General features: G+C 39.4%; 1 protein-coding gene across 9 annotated transcripts in view; it reads right to left on the bottom strand.

Annotated features, from left to right (window-relative positions):
* Positions 1-20,976, bottom strand: part of CDKAL1 (CDK5 regulatory subunit associated protein 1 like 1) — a 413,904-nt gene that overhangs the window by 311,975 nt on the left and 80,953 nt on the right. The gene's annotated exons all lie outside the window — the stretch shown is intronic.

Below are 20,976 nucleotides of genomic sequence, written 5' to 3'. Positions count from 1 at the left end.
AGCACAGCCACTTGCCAGATTGCCACAAGAACAAAAGTACAGCAGGTGGCCATCCCCAACTCCAAATTAAATCATACACTGCTCAGAACTTTATACCAATCCCTGAGTAGCGTTGTATTTGTTCAATGTTACACTTCAGTCTCAATTTTCAAAATGAAAAGAAAATGGGTTTTAGTGACACACAAACGATGGAAGGAGACAATGATCCAAATGGCATTATTCAGCATTCAATAAAACAGAGAAAAACTATCGCATCTTTTTCCTCCTTTTCTCCACTTTTTTCTCTTTTAATATTTATAAAGTAAACCAGTGCTTATCTGGAATAAATCCCTAGGCTCAGTGAAACACCAGGTGGTAGACTGGAGTAGTTTTTCTAGCAACAGATGGCTCAAACATTTTATAACAAACAGACACGGGACTATTGCTAGTCAGGCCATCTTTCAGTTACTTCTTTATGTAACAACAGCAACTAACCTGTGGAGCTCTGACAGCCACTCACCTGAGCCAGGGCCCCAGCTCCTGAACAAAGCAACAGTGGAGCCTCCCTGCCTGCTCCTTCTCCACTTCTCACCCATCCTAACAGTGGAGCCCTGGGAGAAAATCCAACACTTGCCATTTCAGACAAGAAACCTGGGAAACGCTGGTTCTAGAGAAAAGCTACAATGTGCAACCTATGCCTCATATATTAAAACACAGATATGTTTTAATTACTTTTACTTGGTTATTGTCTTACCTGTCCATATTCAAAGCAACTGCAATCCGCTACTTTTAACTACAAAAAGAATTTTTTGGCTTACATGCTTTGCAGTGTACCATAAAGGAAGATCACTCGATTCATCTGAAGTGAAGAGAAACACGCAGTCGTTACAATTATGCTAGTCTTAATAAACAGAAAGAGAGAACTAACCAGAAAAAAAAGCAGCATTAGATACTCTGTTACTTCAATGCACTTCTCACTGGTAATTTAATTCCAATAGACTTACACCTGAAATGCATACTGCAATACTCCCTCCCAGGCGATTCAAGGGGGACAGGGACAGCACAGAGGCCACCCCAGCTGCAGCCACACTTCCACATTCCCCCTCTCTACTCCTAGGTTTTCTCAAACAGGGACTCGGGAAAAGCATCTTCCAGTCTCATGCCAGCATTATTTTTCTAAAATCTGAAATAGCATTTTGGATCTACGTTGCAAATAATAGTATTCTTGTAATATTTTTAGTGATGAGACATTGCTGAACTAATGTGACAGAAATCAGATATGCCTAAAAATAACCTCAATCCTCAGTTATAAGGTACTGTCTGGTCTGGGGTTTTGTTCTCTTGATATTTTTGTTTTCTTTGTTTATTTTTAAATAAAGGACATCACTTGCAGAAGTGAAAAGGCCATGAACTAAAAAGCTTAACTACCTAGGAAAAAGGGCTAAAAGATGGAAAGCCAGCAGCAGAAGCTTAAAGGTTTTTTTACACTCCTAAATATACATTAAGGGTTTATTGATTTTTTTTTACACCCCTAAATATACATTAAGGGTTTGTTGATTTTTTTTTCCAAAAATAAAGTTAGTCATCTGAGACCACACAAAACTTGTTTCACACGCAGAGGCACTAAGAATATGTACAATTACATGGCATCAGAAAAAGAACACTGTTACCAGTATTTTGTATAGGTTTAGATGTCTCTCATCTGTGGTCTTCCTCTTGCAGTACTATTAATTTCTATTCCTCTTACTGTAGTAGCTACCTATCTCGGTAGAAGAGGCATCAGCCCAGAAGGATAATTAAAAACAGTTGCTTAATCTCCTTGATAATCTTTGATAAAGAGAAATGTATAATACATAGGTATTGTTGAAATAATGAATCACTGTACTAAACCAGATTATATTCTTCAATTCCTCACCTGCTCCAGATAAAATATTTATATACATTTCAACTGTTATTTTAATAAGAAATTTGTATGTAATTTTGGTACCCAGATGTGTGCTACAGCATTTTTAACAGTGCAGTATAATAAAATTGAACATTATAGAATGTTTATTACATTAAGGCACTACCAGACTCCTCTGATCTCATACAAATGTCAAGCACAAAAAAGACTGTACTTATTTCAACGCAAATAGCACTTATCTTAATTCAAGTTAAAAAGAAAAAACACCACAGTTAACATCCATCTGTTTTGTCTCATCAAGATATTAATACCTCCATGTTGCATGGGTACATCTAGGATTGCTACTTACACAAGTAACTTCCTGACAACTGGGAGAAATTGTACAAGATTCTATAAAACAAGGGTTGCAAGAGGAATGTGAAAACAAGAAGGCTGTATTTCTGCAGCCCTAACTACGAACCCCGCAGAAGACCTGGTCTTTCCTCCACAACCGCCAGTCTGGGAGTCAGGCAAGCAAGGACCTAAGACTGATGAAAGAATGTGCTTTGAGGACACACCATCGCCTTCGTGAACTTTCAGGGCCCAGCACTGTAGCACTGACGTAGTACGAGGGAGGAGACAGATGCTCATGCCTACCAGTAGATTGTATAGTAGCTCATCCTAATTTCACTGGTTTCACATACTTGATGAAAAACTGTGCAGTACAACCTCTTTAAAGCTAATAGTAACAACTGACCCCAATGTATTTATACACTGGTCAGAGCCTGCCTGTAGCGGTTACCAAACCTTAGCTGCCAGGATCAATGCAATTCTTGCATTTCTTGAGCCATAGCAAGGGTCATTTTTCCCCCAAGCCACTAGTCAAGGTAATGATAGCAAGAAAAAAAAAATTCAGTGAATACAACATACACATTAGCATTTATTCAGTGTAGATTTTGTCAGTTCTATTTCAAGGCGGGGTGGTCTTGCAGTCTGTTAGCTAGTTGGTCTTCCTGGCCAAGAAAAATCACTTCTTTTTCTCACAGGGATCAGCCAGCCTACCTATTACGTGACATTTAATGTGGTGTTATACACGTTACACTACAATGTAGTTTTCCAGGGAAAACAAATACTTTGTGTAGTGAAGGATTCTGACTACTAAGCAAATATTGTGTTTGCACACCTGTGCAAATTCAGCCCAACATTGCTTTTTATCACCTGCAGCTGGAAGGCTAGACATGTACTAGCTGGACAAAACCAGAAGGACATTTGCTTAGAAGACACAGGGCTTAAAGCTGCTTGCCTAGATTGTAGCTTGAGGTGCACAAAAATATCTTTATTTGATTCTGAAGAGTCATTTTTTAACTGTATTCTGTAGATAAGCTTTAGAGGGTTGTACAAATGCCCAGAAGCTACAGCAAAGCATTTTCATGCACAAAGACATAAGGAAAACAGTGAGAAATACGGTAGTACCTTTAACAACATTTAGTCCAGACAAGGAAAAATGCAAAGGACATATTCTCTACTCTTGTCAAGTGACTTGTATCCCTGCACCTCTCGGAGGGGCGTATGTGTAGCTAATTACATAGGTGCAGACTCCAAAGTGCAGTCTGGGGCACAGCTGCAGTCGGACCGTGCCTACAAGGAAATGGAGGTGGGAGGCCAGCCTGGAGTTTTCAGCCTCAGGTCAAGCTTATCAGTCACTCACTGCATTTAAATCATTAAATACATGTCAGATCAGATCAGCCACCTGTCCTTAAGGGCTGGATACGCACCACTTTTTCCCTTTTAAGCCTTACTTTTAAGTAAAAAAACACGGGGTAAGAATCTGTTAACATTTAAGGAAACAAATCCTGTAACCACCAATGCAGAAAAAAGTTTATAAAGGGTTAAGGATGTATTGAAAATTTTAGAGTAGCTCAGTTGGAAGGGACCTACAATGATCATCTGGTCCAACTGCCTCCTTTGGAGCTATTAATGCCTCTTCTCAAAATTAGGATGGAAAACACTCAAATATTCAAGATGCAAAAATCTCAAAAAAAATAATTCTCAAATTAATAAATTCTCAAAATATTATCTGAAATTCTTGCTTAAATGATTAAAAAATTCCATTTTAGACATACTTTTATCAAGAAAATGTCTGTAAGCAGTTAACAATTACTTTGTTTACTGATCCCTCTCGGTTTCTTTCTTTTTTTTCTTCTTCTAGTTTGTTTTGCTTTGTTTTTAATTTTTTTTCAATTTCACCATCATGCCTCTTAGCCAACATAAACATGGCACTCCGGCCTTACTTGATAATGAAAGCATTCAAAAGCGTATATGCTTCTATCCTGCTACCCTCTTTTCTTAAGAAAAAGAAAAAAGACAATATTTACAAACTTCTGGACTTTTGTACAAAAACAAACACAGGAAGAGCAGTGCTCCAGACTAGCTGTGTGAGCAAACGAGTAGTTTGTCACTGAGAGCATTTATTTGTAAGAGCATCGTTTTCCAAACCAGCTCGTTGGCTTTGCTCTTGACACTAGAGAAGCCAAAAGAAAACAAAAAACCCTTGTGTCCAGTTAACTAAGCTTTTCCCCAAAAAACTGCTTGAAATCACATATACACACATACTCCAGAGTTGGATTGGCAGTCTCCTGGCCTCAAAAAGTAAGTTTTTGTTACATCTGCCTTTGTATAAAACAGGTTCCTATAGTCGTATAAAATGATGTCTTCAAAAACCCTTCATATCCACAAGATAGCTGTTTAGAACCATAGAAGAACTCTGCCCAGACAGGATCTCCAGAGCCTCCCTCCTTAACTTCTCATTTAGTTCCAACACCTGCTTAAAGGTGGGCTAAACCCAAAGTTCAATAATGAAACATACAGTTACCCCATGAGTTTTGAGCATATCCAAGGATGGAGACTCCTCAAAGATGGATACCAGCCTCTCCAGGCAAACTGGTCTTGCTACTTATCCCTCCGACCATGAACATTTTTCTTTATAACTAGTCAGAATCACAATAAAATCATTACTCCCATTGTTCCCATTAATAAACCAAGACCTTCCTGTGAGACCACAGCCTCCTGTCTTATCACTGGGCTCTTCTGACAAAATTTGGTTTCCACTTTTCTCTGTAGCTACAAATTAGGCAGTTGAAGACAGCAATGAGATCTTATCTTCAGCCTTTCAGTGGTCTCAGCAGCCATTTGACAGATTCCCTGCAGCTTGTTGATAGCCTTTTTGTCTTCAGGAGTTCCAAACCAGGCACTGTTTTCCAGCTCTATTATCCCAAATAGTAAGCAAGAATAACCAGTTCCATCAGTTCCCTGGCTACACTCTTGCTAATGCAGCTGAGCCACTGGCCTTTATTGTTGCTGACTCAACCTGGTGTCCACCAGGTTTGTTTTCTTTCAAAAAAACCAAACAAAACCTCTCCACAAAAAGCTGGTTCCTAGACTGTAAGTCCCCAGCCCACACCGTTACTCGGAGCTGTTCTATCCAAGGTACACACATCTTCATCCAATCTTCTGTTGGCCCATTCCTCCAGCTTGCAAAGGTCTCACCTAAGAACAGGCTGCTGTGTCATCAAATGCTATCCTCACTTTGGTGTGATCTACAAACCTGGTAAGGATGGTCTTCATCCCATCACTAACATCAATGAAAAAAAATTATAAGTAATTTCAACACCTAAGAAGCCCCAGCGATACATGAATTATGAGTCACCTTCAAAGAACCATTTAGAGTGACCAGGCTGTCACCATAAATTACAAAACTAGAAAGCTCAATAAGATTTACAGTAGGCAGTATATCTTTGCTGAAGTGCACAGAGTTAGAAGGTCCTACACTGTTGCAAGCATGAAAGATTTAGACTAGCTGACTATTACATCAAATTCTCTGTGTAAAAAAACAGATAGCAAACAGCCAGACATGAAGTGCTCAATACCATCAATTAAAAATTAATAATCTTCAACTGATATTCGTTATCTGCATAACCAAAAATTGTGGGTTGGTGCAGTGAGAGTGTCAGTATGCAGGCAAGGCTGCCCTGTTGTTATTATTACGACATAGGAATGGTGCTAAGAGGCCATCTGGTCCTAAAACAAAGACTGAGGAGCAAAAACCTTCACCCATATCTAACTGAGACTATGGTCACAGACCTAGATAGACTGCTTAACACTGAAATACAAACTCTACAGAGAAGAGGTACAATTCTGACACACATTTGAGTTCTCTAATATAACAATAACAGAATTCAACCGAGGATGAAGAGGAGATTAAGAGCGATGCAGCTTCACACCTCCCTTTACTGCATGGAAACACTGAACAACAGCAGCAACGCAGAGCAGGACTCCACTGTCCTTGAACTGCATGTACGTATTGAAACACAGCATGCTCTCTTATAGGCATTACCATGTGAAGAAGAGACAGCAAACTGACTTAAAACAGCAAGGAGAAACAGGATGTAAAAGCCAGCAGACACAGAGACATATAATTGCACTGACCAATAGCAGCATGCTGCTTTGCTCTTCTAGATATGTCTACATACAGCTACTGTATTAGTTTAACTACTCCCAATTTAACAAGATGCACAATATTAATATGATAATGAATACTAGCCAAGCAACTTGCAGTAAAAAGACAGTAGCTTTTTCTTAGCATGAAGCTAGGAAAACAAGATCCTTCAATACACATTAGCAAAAACAAAGACATTTCTCCCATGTTTCTGTTTTTCTTTCAAAAATCAAAATAAACAATACAATTCAGAGTCTTAAAAACATGACTGGATTCAGCTGCAAGCTCTGGCACACAGAAGAGTAAAAAAAACACCCAAACCTTAATGCTGCTGGATCAAGCATTGCAGTAGGACTCTACTAAGCCAGGCTCAGTTCCCACCTCTGTCACGAACTTCCTATGGGACCTCTGTCGGGTCTCCTAACTCCTTGATCCTCTTAAAATAAAACTAATGATAAATTCGTTTCTCACAGAGCAGATTAATTTCATTAATATCTGTTAAGACACTGATTCTACAAAATACAATTAAAGTACATGAGTACAGCTTTCTTCTGAAGTTCTCATGTAATTCTATCAGTATCTTTATTTTTCAAACTTCTGCTAGCTTCAAAGATGAACTTAGAGAAGATGCCCCAAGAAGCCTAACAGACAAAATCACAGCCTGGCACTTCAATAAAATACTGGTGACTGCACAGTGTTGGATGTTTGCCTTGTTCCCAAACCACCTATAGTTGGGTTATTCCCAGCTAAAAATCCTTCAGAGGGCACAGCTTTTCCTCACATCCACTCACAACACCAGAAACCCAGAGTCTAATGTTTTTGTCAATCCTAGAAACGAGGCTTCCCAAGATACAGTAAGAAAATTCACGTGGAGAACCAATATTTTTTTGGCCACCTCATTTTAGAGGCCCAGGTGTTCTCAGGCCACCTACAGATACCAGGTTTTGTTACTTATTAAGATTTTCCATAGTAAAAAACGCAAGGCCTAGTGGAGGTAGGGGACTAACAACTTATTCCTAAATTTGATGTAGTTTGCTACTGCCTTCTTGAGTACGGGCAAATACCACAGATTTATCAGACAATTTTGAGGTTTCTTTAAATCATGAAAAGTACAAGCTTCCTAAAATTACCCGTATTGGCAAAGGAAATATAAAATGAGTTACAGAAGAAGCTTAATATCAACATAAATTCTCAGGATGAAGTCTAAGCTGCTGCAAGCACATGCCTTAACCAAGGACTGCTGTGGGCAATTTAGTCTTCAATCCCACCACATGTAAATTACTATCAACCCTAACATTTTAAGTTTAGGTTTTCTTTCAGTACTAATGGGTTGCTGCAATTTTTGGTTCTCCAACTGACACAGAAACTTCTGGAAGTCACAAAATACTTTCTATCTTTAAAAACCTTATCAATTAGGGCTGAACTATACCATGAGCAGCATTCAAATTCCAGTGCCTGCATTTATTTTATTTAGTTCTGAAGTGCTCAATAATTAATTTCTAGTAATACAACGTACCATATGGCTAATTAATTTCAGCAAAACAAGGGGGCAAATTCATGACTACAAAAAAACAAGGGTGTGTTGTTCCCTCATTCCTTTTACATGAGAGTGGAGAAAATAAATAATTTTCCTAAAGTGGCTCATTACAGTGGAAGGAGGCTACACCTCCGACCTGAAGTCAAAACCAAAGGGAGAGAGTGCCTGTTATGAGAACAGTGGAGATGATTGGAGAAACACTTAGATCCATTTTTAACTCAAGTTGCAGCAAAGCATTCCCTACCTGATTGAAAACTCCCCTTGTGACTGCTTCAGCTATTGCCTCCAGTGCAAACACCACACCTGTATCACCACACCTGTTTCCACACGACAAAACACCCCTCAACACACCAAAATCTCAGTCTTCCTCAACTTCCTCAGCCCAGGTACCTGCATACACCTGACACACTAGGCTTCACAGCTGCTGTACAGCTTGTGTTTGGGTTTTTTTGCTTTAGAACAGCAATTATTTGCAGAATTGACAGGTGCAAAGCTAAAAAACCCTCTTTTTTTCCCCCCTCCCAGTCTGTAGATAGTTAACCCTAGCTGTTTAAAGTTTAACTTGTGAAAGGTGAGACAGATTTTCTTTCATTGTTTAAGCTCAGTGAGCCTTCCACACAGATGTGCAACTAAGGCAGAAAAAACCCAAAACATATTAAATGTTGTCCTTACCATCACTGCGATAAGTGTATCAAATAGCAGTTAATTTTTATGATTAAAACTTGAGCTGTACCTGTCAGTTCCATTTGCAAAGTGTCAGCAATGACATTGGGAGCATTTCTTAATTTCAACCTTAAAATAACATGACAGTTTAAAATGGTCAGGGTAAAACTAGAACCCATCGCACTTTCTTCAACCATTTTATGATGTATGCAGACCACAAAAACTAGCTCTGCAGGTACACTTGAAACCATTGTGGCTACAGTTGTTCCTGGCAAAGTGAGTTAGCCAGCCTATTAATCAGTCATAACTAAGACAGCATTTAAAAGTGCAATCTGTTGAGCTTTAACTATTCCACTTAGTTATAAAACTCTGCTCCAGAAGGCACAAAGTTATTTCCTTAAGAAACCATTAACATTTGGTAAACAAAGAGTATCTGGTAACTGCACTCCATCTGCAGGGAAACATACAACCCTGGTTACCTCCCTCCACCACCTGTCAAGCAGCTGGGTTCACATCTTGCTGGGGCAGAGGCAGGGGGCAGGAGAGATAACCGGAGGGGATTCTGACATCTCCCCACCTCTTGGCCTTACCTCTGCTGAAAGACAGCACTGTGCAGAGTGCCACAAGCTTCATACCTAACCACTTCTCACTCCCAGGCACACCTCCTGCAATCTGCCTAAACAAGCTCAGAGCTCATCATCTTAGATAAGCCTACCCCAACTGTTAGCAAACAAGGTGCAGAAGATTTACTAGTTTCTGTAATTTACCCTTTTGAGCCTGAATCATGTAAGACTAGCTTTGTTTCGCTTTACTTCATCAAAACCACCAAACACACAATGTTACGTATTTCAACATTTTTTCCTGTAGACATATAATTGTTTTATTAGTTGTCATTTTAAAAGAACTTTAGGGTTGCGAAACTAAAATCAGGTACTACTCAGCTGCCGCATTTCTTAGATTGCTTGCAAAGAGTCTATTCTGACAGCTGGCCAATAATTTATTTTTCAGCTCAAAACCCCTCCTCTCCAGAAGGCTGAAACTCCCAAAGTATTTAATTAGCTCTGAAAACTCCAGCAAGAAAACATAACTCTCCAGAAACCACAGCTCTCTTCCAAGAATAAGACCAAAGACCCAGTACAATGATATACAGCGTTTTGCCAAAGATTTTAAACAGTTAGTATAACTTCTTTTAATAGTCAGATTTCAAGACAGGCAAATATAACAGGTTTTAACGACAGACGTGCTTTCTGCCAACACAATGAAAAAAGGTTCAGATAATGAAAAAAGGTTGCATGTTTCTGAAAAACTGCAGGTGCATTAGCTTGGCAGAAAGCACCAACTATGCCACACCGGAAGGACAGGATGTCATCCAGAGGGACCTGGACAGGCTGGAGAAGTGGACCTGTGCAAACCTCATGAGGCCAAGTGCAAAGTCCTACACCTGGGTCAGGGCAATCCCCAATTTCAGTACATGATACAGAGTGATGTGATTGAGAGCAGCCCTGCAGAGGACATGGGGGTCCTGGTTGATGAGAAGCCTGATATGAGCCAGCAATGTGAGCTCGCAGCCCAGAAGGCCAAAAGTATCCTGGGCTGCATCAAAAGAAGTGTGGCCAGCAGGTCAAGAGAAGTGATTCTACCCCTCTATTCCTCTATTCCTCTCTTGTCAGACCTCATCTGGAGTATTGTGTCCAGTTCTGGAATCCTCAACATAAGAAGGGTACGGAGCTGTTGGAACAGGTCCAGAGGACGGCTACAGAGATGATCAGAGGACTGGAGCACCTCCCATATGAGGACAGGCTGAGAGAGTTGGGTGTGTTCAGCCTGGAGAAGAGAAGGTTCAGAGGAGATCTTATAGCGACCTTCCAGTACCTGAAAGGGCTACAGGAAAGCTGGGGAGGGACTGTTTACAAAGGTTTGTAGTGATAGGACTAGGAGTAATAGGTAGAAACTGGAGAGGGGCAGATTTAGACTAGACATAAGGAGGAATTTCTTCACTATAAGAGTGGTGAGGCACTGGCACAGGTTGCCCAGGGGAGCTGTGGATGCTCCATCTCTGGAGGTGTTCAAGGCCAGGTTGGATGGGGCCTTGGGCAGCCTGATCTGGTGGGAGGCATCTCTGCCCATGGCAGGGGCATTGGAACTAGATGATCTTTAAGGTCCCTTCCAATCCAAACTATTTTATGATTCTATGATTCTTCCAGTCTTTACTGAGAAACATCTGTAAGCTATTTGAGATTCCCTTTCCTAAGTGAGCAAACAGGAACAGGACGGAGGCAGTTCAATGACAAGAAGCTTCATTTGTGGTTTTCAAAGAGTAATAATATCAAAGATTAAATCAACACAGAGCGGTAGCCTCAATTCAGCATCAGGCCATGGTTGTGGCACCTTCCAGTGAACTTTGTATACATCTTATCAGTATTTCAACCCTTCCATATTTTGAATCTATTATCAGTTGAGAGTTAAGCAAGGATGCAAATTTTATAGTGTCTCCCAACACGATAATCTCTAACAGCAGAAATCATGCATATGTTTATGGTAAAATATTTTGAGTATTAAACGGTAGTTTAGGACTCATGCATGACTTCCTCTGGAAATTGCCATAACAAAGTGATAATCATAACCACTGACAAGGCTATGCTTCTCACTGCTGTGGCTCTTACCACCTCAATGTCTCAGGTTGTAAGGCCACCAGGTAGGTCTGGAAGGCACAATGGGAAGGCATTATGCTTTAACTGTCTCACTAATGGCTCATTACAGAAGGGGAAGACCACATTAAGAAGACACATACTGTTCCACGCTGTCTACAGTCAGAGTTACAATTGTGTAACTCCCCCAGAATAAAGCTTTTTCCAGATCTATAAAAAAGCCAGGAGGAAGCAGGTGGGACACAGATACAGTTTCCTTAAGAATTTGATTCCTCAATGCTTCCCAATGATACCATTTTTTATAAACAAAGTAAAATTTAGCTCTCAAAGAGACATTTCGAATCATGGAATCATTAAGTTTTGAAAAGACCTTAATGACATCTAAGATCTTCAAGTACAACAATCAGTTCAACACTATTAAACTGCGTCCTGAAGTGCCACATCTACATGTTTTTTGAACACTTCCCGAGATGGAGATTCCACCACCTATGTAGGCAGCTTACTCCAATGTTCACTCTTTCCTAATATCTAATCTAAACCTTCCCTGACACAACTTGAGGCCATTTCCTCTTGTCCTATCACTTGTTACTTGGGAGAAGAGACTGACACCCACCTCACTACAGCCTCTTTTCAGGCAGTTGTAGACAGTGATAAAGTCTCCCATCAGCCTTCTCTTCTCTGGGCTTAACAACCCCAGTTCCCTCAGCTGCTCTCCATAAGACTTGTTCTCTAGACCCTTCATCAGCTTTGTTACCCTTCTCTGGACACACTCCAGCACCTCACTGTCCTTCTTGTATTGAGGAGCCTAACAACATCCTCAAGTGGCATAAAGCTAGCACATAATCAAAAACCTTGACAGGCACATATATAGGTATAGTTGTATGTGTATATATACTAAAGGAATCAAATACATGTAATATTTTTTCAATTAATACACAAAGCTCCAGCACGTGATGTAGGAGTAGTTACTTTGATTGCCATAGTACAGATCCAGAAGAAAGGGCAGTGGATGTCTGTGTTTCATTTTGGGTTGGTTTTTCTTTTCCTAACTGATAAATGCCATTCATCTCCACAGACAGCTATGGACATCACAAATGCACAGATCATCACAACCAGCCTATGCTTATGTGCAGGGTAAAGCAAAGGAATGAAATTAGGCTACTTAATAAATACATGAAGAAGTAACATTCTCTGCACATAAAATAGCAACATGGAATTTGGATAATACACAAAATCCAGTAATAACTAGAATTGTGCTAGAGGTGGCTGATGTAGATCATGATGAAGGAGGACTATTTCTGTCAGCCAATGTATGGCTATGGAGGACTGCTCGGAACATGTCTCACTAAATTAAAGAAAACAGAGAAGACATCTTAGGAATGACTGATAAAGATCCTCATTTATATGTTCCTGTTGCACCTGTTAATTTACCAATCTGGATGGATGCTAGTATCTATAAACACAATAATCTAACATAATTATAGCAATTATCAAAAACTACAAATGTACATGTATTTTAAGTTAATTTTAGAGAAACTTTAAATTGTTCCAGTAATTTAATTAAAGCACTTTCTTTAAACACAGTGGAGAAAACAATGCTCCTATGCTATTTTTAAGTATTCTCTTACAGTCAAGCTAAACCTTAGCAGGGTGAGGGAAGTGATTCTGCCTCTCTGTTCCTCTCTTGTGAGACCTCACATCTGGAATACTGTGTCCAGTTCTGCAATCCTCAGCGTAAGAAGGATATGAAGCTATTGGAACCGGTCCAGAGGAGGGCTACAAAGATCATCAGAGGGCTGGAGCACCTCCCATACAAGGACAGGCTGAGAGAGTTGGGTGTGTTCAGCCGGGAGAAGAGAAGGTTCAGAGGACATCTTATAGCAACCTTCCAGTATCTGAAGGAGGCTACAAGAAAGCTGCAGAGGGGCTATTCATAAAGGCTTGTGGAGACAGGACCAGGGGGAATGGGTGTAAACTGGAGAGGGGCAGATTTAGACCAGACATAAGGAAGAATTTCTTCACTATGAGAGTAGTGAGGCACTGGCACAGGTTTCCCAGGCAGGTTGGGGCTGCCCCATCCCTGGAGGTGTCCAAGGCCAGGCTGGATGGGGCCTTGCTCAGCCTGATCTAGTGGGATGTCCCTGCCCATCACAGGGGGCTGAAGCTGGATGATCTTTAAGGTCCCTTCCAAATCAAACTATTCTATGATTCTATGATTCTATTCTCTTGTTTCCTATGATATAAATTCCATGCAATCCAGATTCAATCTAAGCCTTCCTAACACCCAGGTATTCATCTTGTAAAGCTCTGGGAATCCTAGGAAACAAGTATTCAAAATTATGTTATGGTATTTAATAATGCATATCACCTAAGTATGGCTGTCTTAACTCTATATGTTCTCAGCTCTCCTTTCAATCATAAGGACATGTTATACTGGATGAGCATGAACATGACCTTGTAAAACAGCTCAATAAGAGGTCCAGAAGCCACAGTGGAGCTGCTCATCAATGGGCATGGTGAGCTGTTTTAACTGAAGATAGCTGCTTTATTTCATTAGCTGTCTGAGTTCTTGAACAATCACCATGATGTATAAACACAACCACATTAATCTTCAACACTGCTTCAACTGAAGTTCACCAATCCAAATTAATAATACTTTTTTTCCACCTGCAGGGACATCCTGGAAAATAACCCTGCTGATGTTGATTCAAACCAGAGCTTAGAAAATCAGAATAGATGCTTAAAACCATGCCTAGGTAGGAGAGTAGATACCACCAAGTGCCTTCAGTTCAGCATTGGACTTCACAGAAGTCCCAGAGGTGCCATTAATGTTGAGGCTATGATAGTTTTCAGCAGACACAATATTTCAAATAAAACTAGGCAACTAAACTTCAAAATTCCATTAAAAATAAAGCTAAAATTTAATTATTTTCCCTGAGTTTCTAAGTGTTACACAGAGAAGATGAAAAATCAAGTTTAACACCACATGCCTCAGAGGCAAACTAACAGGATTTGATTGAAGGCATTACATGTTACTCGCAAACAAAAATAACCAGTTTTGCTTCTTGACATTTTTGAAAAGAATGAAAAAATACCAGATTGTTATTCCAAAATTCATCTCATGGCAGTAGCTGTAGCCTGTCATTAAAGGTAAGCAGGGTGACAGTGAAGACAGAATGTAACCTTCCACTGACTCTTCAAGAAGTTACAAGATATGTACAGAGCTCTGATCTGAGCAGTGTGATTTGCAAGAGACTTCTTCAGTTAGTATCAACAAAACTGAAAGAAAGCTCTGTATCTCACCTGAATTCTAGGAACCTGGTGCATCAGTCACAGTAAGTTTCAAAAAGGGCGATTTTGCACAATAAAAAAAGGGTCCTAAGTAGGTAACCACATTGAATTAATTGATTTTTATTTGATTGATATTTTTCTGCCTCAGAAAAATGTCCTTTTAATTCACAAAACACATAGTTAAACATGCAAGTTTCAAACGTGATAATGGACAACAATTAAAATAATGTTAAAACACACCCATTCTTACCCAAGTATCTTTTTACTTCAATCTGTTGTTGAGATTTGTGATAAAAATGTTACAACTGATATGATTAGTGAATGAATTGGGCTGCATTGGTGTGGACATTTCAGAAGGGACAGCAGAAGGAGGGACATCAAAAGGCATATGCTGACAGTACATGAAATCACAGGGGATTCAGATCACAGCACCTCTGCATGCAGATTCTCAGGACATCGTCGTAGAAAAACAAGTAGCAGCCTAGAATCAAGTATAGTCTACACCCATGGAGAAACAAAAATTCAAGCCACTGACAGATGATGGCAGAAAGAATGACTGATGCTTCAAGATACCTCAGATAAGTACACTGAGCAAGTCCTAACGTTTGTAGGCGTAGCACAGGAACGGAAAAACAAAAGGTCCTAAGCTGTTAGGTACTCTACAGAATACAAAAGGCACATCAAAAGCCAACCTAAGAATAAATATTTTCCTTGTGTCATCTCAGGATTACTACCACTGCAGTACATATACCGTGGCACCTGAACGCTGGATACGAGACATGGACATGTCTTACTGCTCATGATTATGCAGCTATGAAATTGTAAGAGCTTTTTCAAAATACAGTCTCCTTCCCTATAAGTTCTATCATTAGTTCTGCTGCAGTATTGCTACAATACTGTACCATTATATACTGGACCCTCTGTAGATTGCAATGGATAAGCTTCCTGAAGGAAGAAACTATACTAACAGAAGAAAGAAAAAGCAATAAACCTTCCAAATTTACTATGAGTCAATAACAAAACACCTTATTGTGCAACGTCAGCTCTTAACATTGAAAAAAAAAGCTAACCTCATTAACACCTCCTAGAAGCTTCGCATTATCATTCAAGTCAGGAAGAGCAGAAAAAAATTGTCACATCGAGAAAGTTTGTCCCTCCCTATTGTAAACATATTAGAAATCAAGGAAGAATACAGAGAAGAGCACAGCATTACAAATCAGCGCTTGAGAAGTAAAAAGAAACCTCATACACCGCTGTAATGATTTCCTAACTCTATTTCAAACATCTGGATACCTCAAATCCTCAGGACAGTCAGCAAAGGTTAACAAAAGAGCACCAAAGCTGTGTTCCTCCAACCGCTTGTCCCTGTCGGGGAAGGTAAAGGCAAGAAAGGAACACATAGCATCAGCAACAACGAAAGCTACTTGGAGCATATTTTGAGAAGACAAATAAAGCTGCACCCTCTCTCCTGCCACCTGCCATTTGCTCCTGAAGCCACAAAGCAACATTGCATCTCTGGCAGGGTTTGAAGCCAGTAGCAGCTGCGCCACTAGAACATTTCCAGCAGGGAGCAAGCAGAGAAAAGAGAAGAGAAATGGGGCAACTCGATCTGTTTTCTTCTCTTGAAATATTGCACCAAGCAATAGGCTCCAGCTGGAAACCTCATTATGTAAGGAATATAATTTAGTATGTTAGAGGACTTCAGTTACACCCTATCTCCTCAATAAAAACATATTCCCTGACAATTTCCTTACAATATGGCAATGTCATCCTAACACGTGGTTTCTGAGCAAAAGTCACAAGAAATTCAAGCAAGGCACACTGCATCTCAACCACAGCATCAGTAAAGAATGACAGTGCACAATACCTGGCTTATTCTAATTAAATGTCCTTCTTCCAAAAATCATTAAATGTTGAGTACCATTTCACAACTTAAAAATTTTGCAAAAAAACATGCTTAACTGGTATCTTTTGTGAAAGAGAAACCACAAACTGAAGAGCATGCACTGCTTGCTGTAAAAACTATGAACTGTGGACTTAAAAAACATGTTGCTCAAGAGATATTTTAACACTCTATTTAAATCATATTATGCCATTAACACTGAAAACCAATCTATTTCAAATATGAAGCAAATAATCTCCTTCCTTATGAGCACATTTGTTAGTGGAACAAAGGAATGAAGCCAGAGAACTGAGCTGCCCATTTTAATGTCTACATTACAGAAAAAAATAAAATGAGAAACGTTAACATAATTAGACAAGAGACTGAAAAATTTGGGGGTTGGTTTCTTAATGTCTACAGTAGGCTAGGACCACTAGCAGTGTCACCATCTAGTCCCCTGGATCCTTAGAGATCAGTATCTAAATTGCATTGCGGAGCTGCCACCTTCAATGACTGCACAGTATTTTCACAGTAATTACTATAAATTCTTTTACCATTGCAACATTTAGAAACAACATTGATTTTTCCCCTCACCCCCTCCTCCAAGCTCCATTTCAATGGATATTCCTGAATTACCAAACACCATAACAAAACCAGGCATTGCACCCCACCACCTGCAAGGTTGAATCACGCTTGTCTGAAACAGCTGCCTACATTCATGCATTAGCAATAAGCACCTCAGCCCACACCATTATATGCCATCCAAACTGACACTACATTTATCCATGTTTCAAAATTTCATCCCATCAGTAAATCGTGAATCCTACAAAGTTATTACATTTTGAAGCGTCAAATTTACCATGTGTTGGATTTTTTGGAGAAGGCTTCAAGAAGACCTTATAGTAACCTTCCAGTACCTGAAGGGGGCTACAAGAATACTGGAGAGGGACTTTTTACAAAGGCTTGTAGTGGTAGGACTAGGGATAATGGCTGTAAACTGGGGAAGGGCAGATTTAGACTAGACATAAGGAGGAATTTCTTCACTATGAGAGTGGTGAGGCACTGGCACAGGTTGCCCATGGAAGCTGTGGCTGCCACATCCTTGGAGGTGTTCAAGGCCAGGTTGTATGGGGCCTTGGGCAGCCTGATCTAGTGGGAGGGATCCCTGCCCATCACAGGGGGTTGGAACTGGATGATCTTTAAGGTCCCTTCCAACTCAAACTATTCTATGATTCCAAGATTCTATGATTTCTATCAGTTGAGGACTAAATCAGAAGCAACTCTGCTGAACCATAGGGGAAGGTCAAAACAAAGCCCGTGAAAAAGCACATATTTAAACTATTGTCTAGTATGCTTGAGTATGTTACAAGCATACATACTGATGCAGTCAAATTCACAGGCTACTAATGTAATTACACGCAACAGGACCAAAAAAGGCCATAGAACTTTCATATGTACAGAAACAAAATAACTACAGCTTCCATTTCCAATGTAAGAAGTTCAGCAATTATAATTCACAGTTCACAAATCCTTAAGTTTTATGGTCTCTATCTTGAAAGCGCTTTCTGTATCAAATGTCTTTGATGGTTAAGCCCAACATAGTTCACGTAACAAAGCTAATGCATGCATCCAATAACAGCTAAACAAGAGACCTCCTGATAGCAAGAAATAAAATACATAAAGAGGAAATCTCTGAAACAACAATTTTGAGTTCAGATATAGAAGCTCAAAGTGTCAGAATCTGAAACTTGTACACAAGTATAACTTGAAGTAAAGATTCCATTTCCTGTTGCTTGTCTTGTATAAGAAGTTACAGGACCTGGATTCAGGTTTCAAGTTAAACATAGTATTTATTTTCTAGAATGGTGTGAATGAGTAGTCTTCATTCTAGTTAAGATACATCTGTGGTTGCATCTTTCCTGATTCTATTTGTAATCCCCTGTCCTTTTTAAGTTATGGGTATTATAACCAACAGCTCCACAGGCAAGAATATCTCACTTGATGCCAGGTGTAACGTAACTGCATACAAGCTATTAGTCTATCACAGAAACAGATTACTTTAAGGATATTATTTTAATGGGAAAAAAAAACACCTTCAGGCAAAGACAAAATAAAAACTAGAGGCATATTTAATTTTCATGAGAAAAATCCATGCTGCTCACTATGATAAAAGGTATTCATAAATTGCTTCTGCAATGACTTTTGCTGTATTTTAGATGATTTTATTTAACATTGTTCTTTTGTAAAAAATGAGCCTCTGCATCTTCACTATTAATTTCCCTTGAGGTCATGCTAATAAACTGCAATACACCCAAGAAAAACAATAGGCTTTTTTCCTATTGGGAGAAAATGTGTATACAGTCTGTTGTGTTATACTTGTAGCTGGAGGCACTAACAAGGGTCATTTTCCATTATGCTCTGGGCTGTAAAACCAATAAATGAAAAAAGTTGATTACTCATCCAGTTAGAAGCAGTTATCAGACATTACCTCTTAGGAAAGTTTCAAATTCAAACACATACTTGGAGTTAAACAATTCTGTGGTCAACTGTTTCTTGCTGTTGGCCTGTTCTTGTGCTGTTTCTTCACAAAAGTTAAAAAAAGTTTACAAATAAGAGGAAGTGTTGGCTAACAAGAAATAACTGTCCATGTTCTTGTCCCTCAGAAAAGCAGTGCACTGAGGGTCAAGACAGAAGCTGACGTATTCAACACCAAATGCAAACCGCTGTATTGCATTGGCAATATCCCAACTTGCCTTGACTAAATATGCCAAAATAAATCTCAGTATATCACAGTCTTTACAGATATGCATTAGACAGACAAATTACAACAAAACAGAAGCATAAAAAGGAAGAGTTTTGTTGAATACAGACAAAACAGAAAAATACTCAACATCATTTTTGCTCTTCCTGTGTTAGCATCTAACATAACCATGTGATGACACCCTTGAAGAAGTATGAGAGAGGATGCTTTTTCCACTCAAGCTCACCCAGACAAGAAAGCATTCTCTGGTTTAGTACAGACAAACGTTAAATATTAGTAGCTGGTCTTTTGAATAAGAAACAAATAAAACCCACATTGTCAGTAAGAACAAGTTTAGACCGTATTGACTTCTGCATTCATCCTGCTACAGCAAGTTTCTGCATGCTTTCCCGTGCTCCCTCCCCAGGAAAAGTCATGCCTGCTAGGACAACAGCCAACATGCTGTTAGACAAATATTCAAAGCTATCAACCACCTGCTTCCAGCATTCAAGGCATTAACCTTTTCTGCTTAATTCATCTGCCCTGAGACAGTAAAACAAAACACCTGTTAATAGAGGATGTCATATAATATGCAAAGCATTGACTCGCTAAAGCTCATATAACCCACCTTAATGCCAGCTAATGAAAGCTTCTCTTCATATTACCGAACCATAACTTTTTATTGCTCTAATATTCATTATATACATTTTTTTTAATATACATGCAGGCAACAGATCTCTGTTTTTACCCATCTTAAAGAGAACTCCCAATCTCCACTACTTTCTATGACTTTCATAATGAAACTTTAAAACAGTAGTGATCACTTAGTGTGGAAAGTCTGATTTTCAACTTAGCCCAACACCTGTTCTGTTGAAAAGTAAAGCACTAGCCTTGCTGGAACCAAAAATCTTTTTTTATACACTCTCAGAAAAGCAAGTTGGAAGAAAAAAAAAAAAACAGAAAACCATGCCAAAGCCTTTTCCAACTCTTATGATTGTACTCTCTGTATGCAAGCAAAGAAAACCAGTCGGAGCCCTGCCCTGATGCAGTCCCACACAGTTTCCATGCCCCTCTGTTAATATTACATCCTCTCTCAGCAATGCTATTACATATTTGAGGCAAATCTAAAATGTCTTAGACTGTTGGTGCACTACTGCTGGAATAATTAATTTGGTTACCTCTCATAAGAAAGAAAAAAGAGATTCCCCTAACATAAGGGAGATGAATGTCAGGTGGCAGAGGCAGCAAGGACCCTGACCACACATACCCAGAATAAACTGCAGCCCAGAAGTAGTCACTACAGGTCATGTTCTACTTGGATTAGTCACAAATATTTTTCTGAGGAAAAGAAACTGCACCTAGCCTACTGTGTGAAGTCATAAAATAATCCCACACTACAATGTCTCAAACAGCTTCCCTTCACAGGAGTTCTCCACTATCTCATCACCATGTGAACCACAATCTCTTAATGAATCATTGCCAGCTCTTTGCTGCAGCAAATTCAGCAGGAGCATTTCCCACCTTCGGTCATGATGAAATTCAAACAGTTAATATTTTAATCTCATTCCACCACTAACATTCCTTAAATTCATATAAGCAGAGGTGGATTTTATTCTTTTCCATACCATAACCCAAACTAGATTTTTAAAATCTTTAGTTAGTAGCCTATTTTTTGAACGACAAACAGAAAACACTCTGACTAGTAAATGCAAACTAGAGATTAACATGCTAACCTGAAGTGTGAGTTTAAACAAGGGAGAGATTTTAACCAATGTGTTAGAAATTTACCACTATTGTACTCAGAATAAGGCCTCCTTTGGTGAAGAAAAATCATCGTCATTATCCTGCTAAAATAGGAG

Source organism: Cuculus canorus, chromosome 2 (genome assembly GCF_017976375.1).
Source record: "Cuculus canorus isolate bCucCan1 chromosome 2, bCucCan1.pri, whole genome shotgun sequence".
NCBI classification, from domain to species: Eukaryota; Metazoa; Chordata; class Aves; order Cuculiformes; family Cuculidae; genus Cuculus; species Cuculus canorus.
Note: the sequence above shows the minus strand (reverse complement) of the source record. Positions and strands in the feature narration are given on the sequence as shown.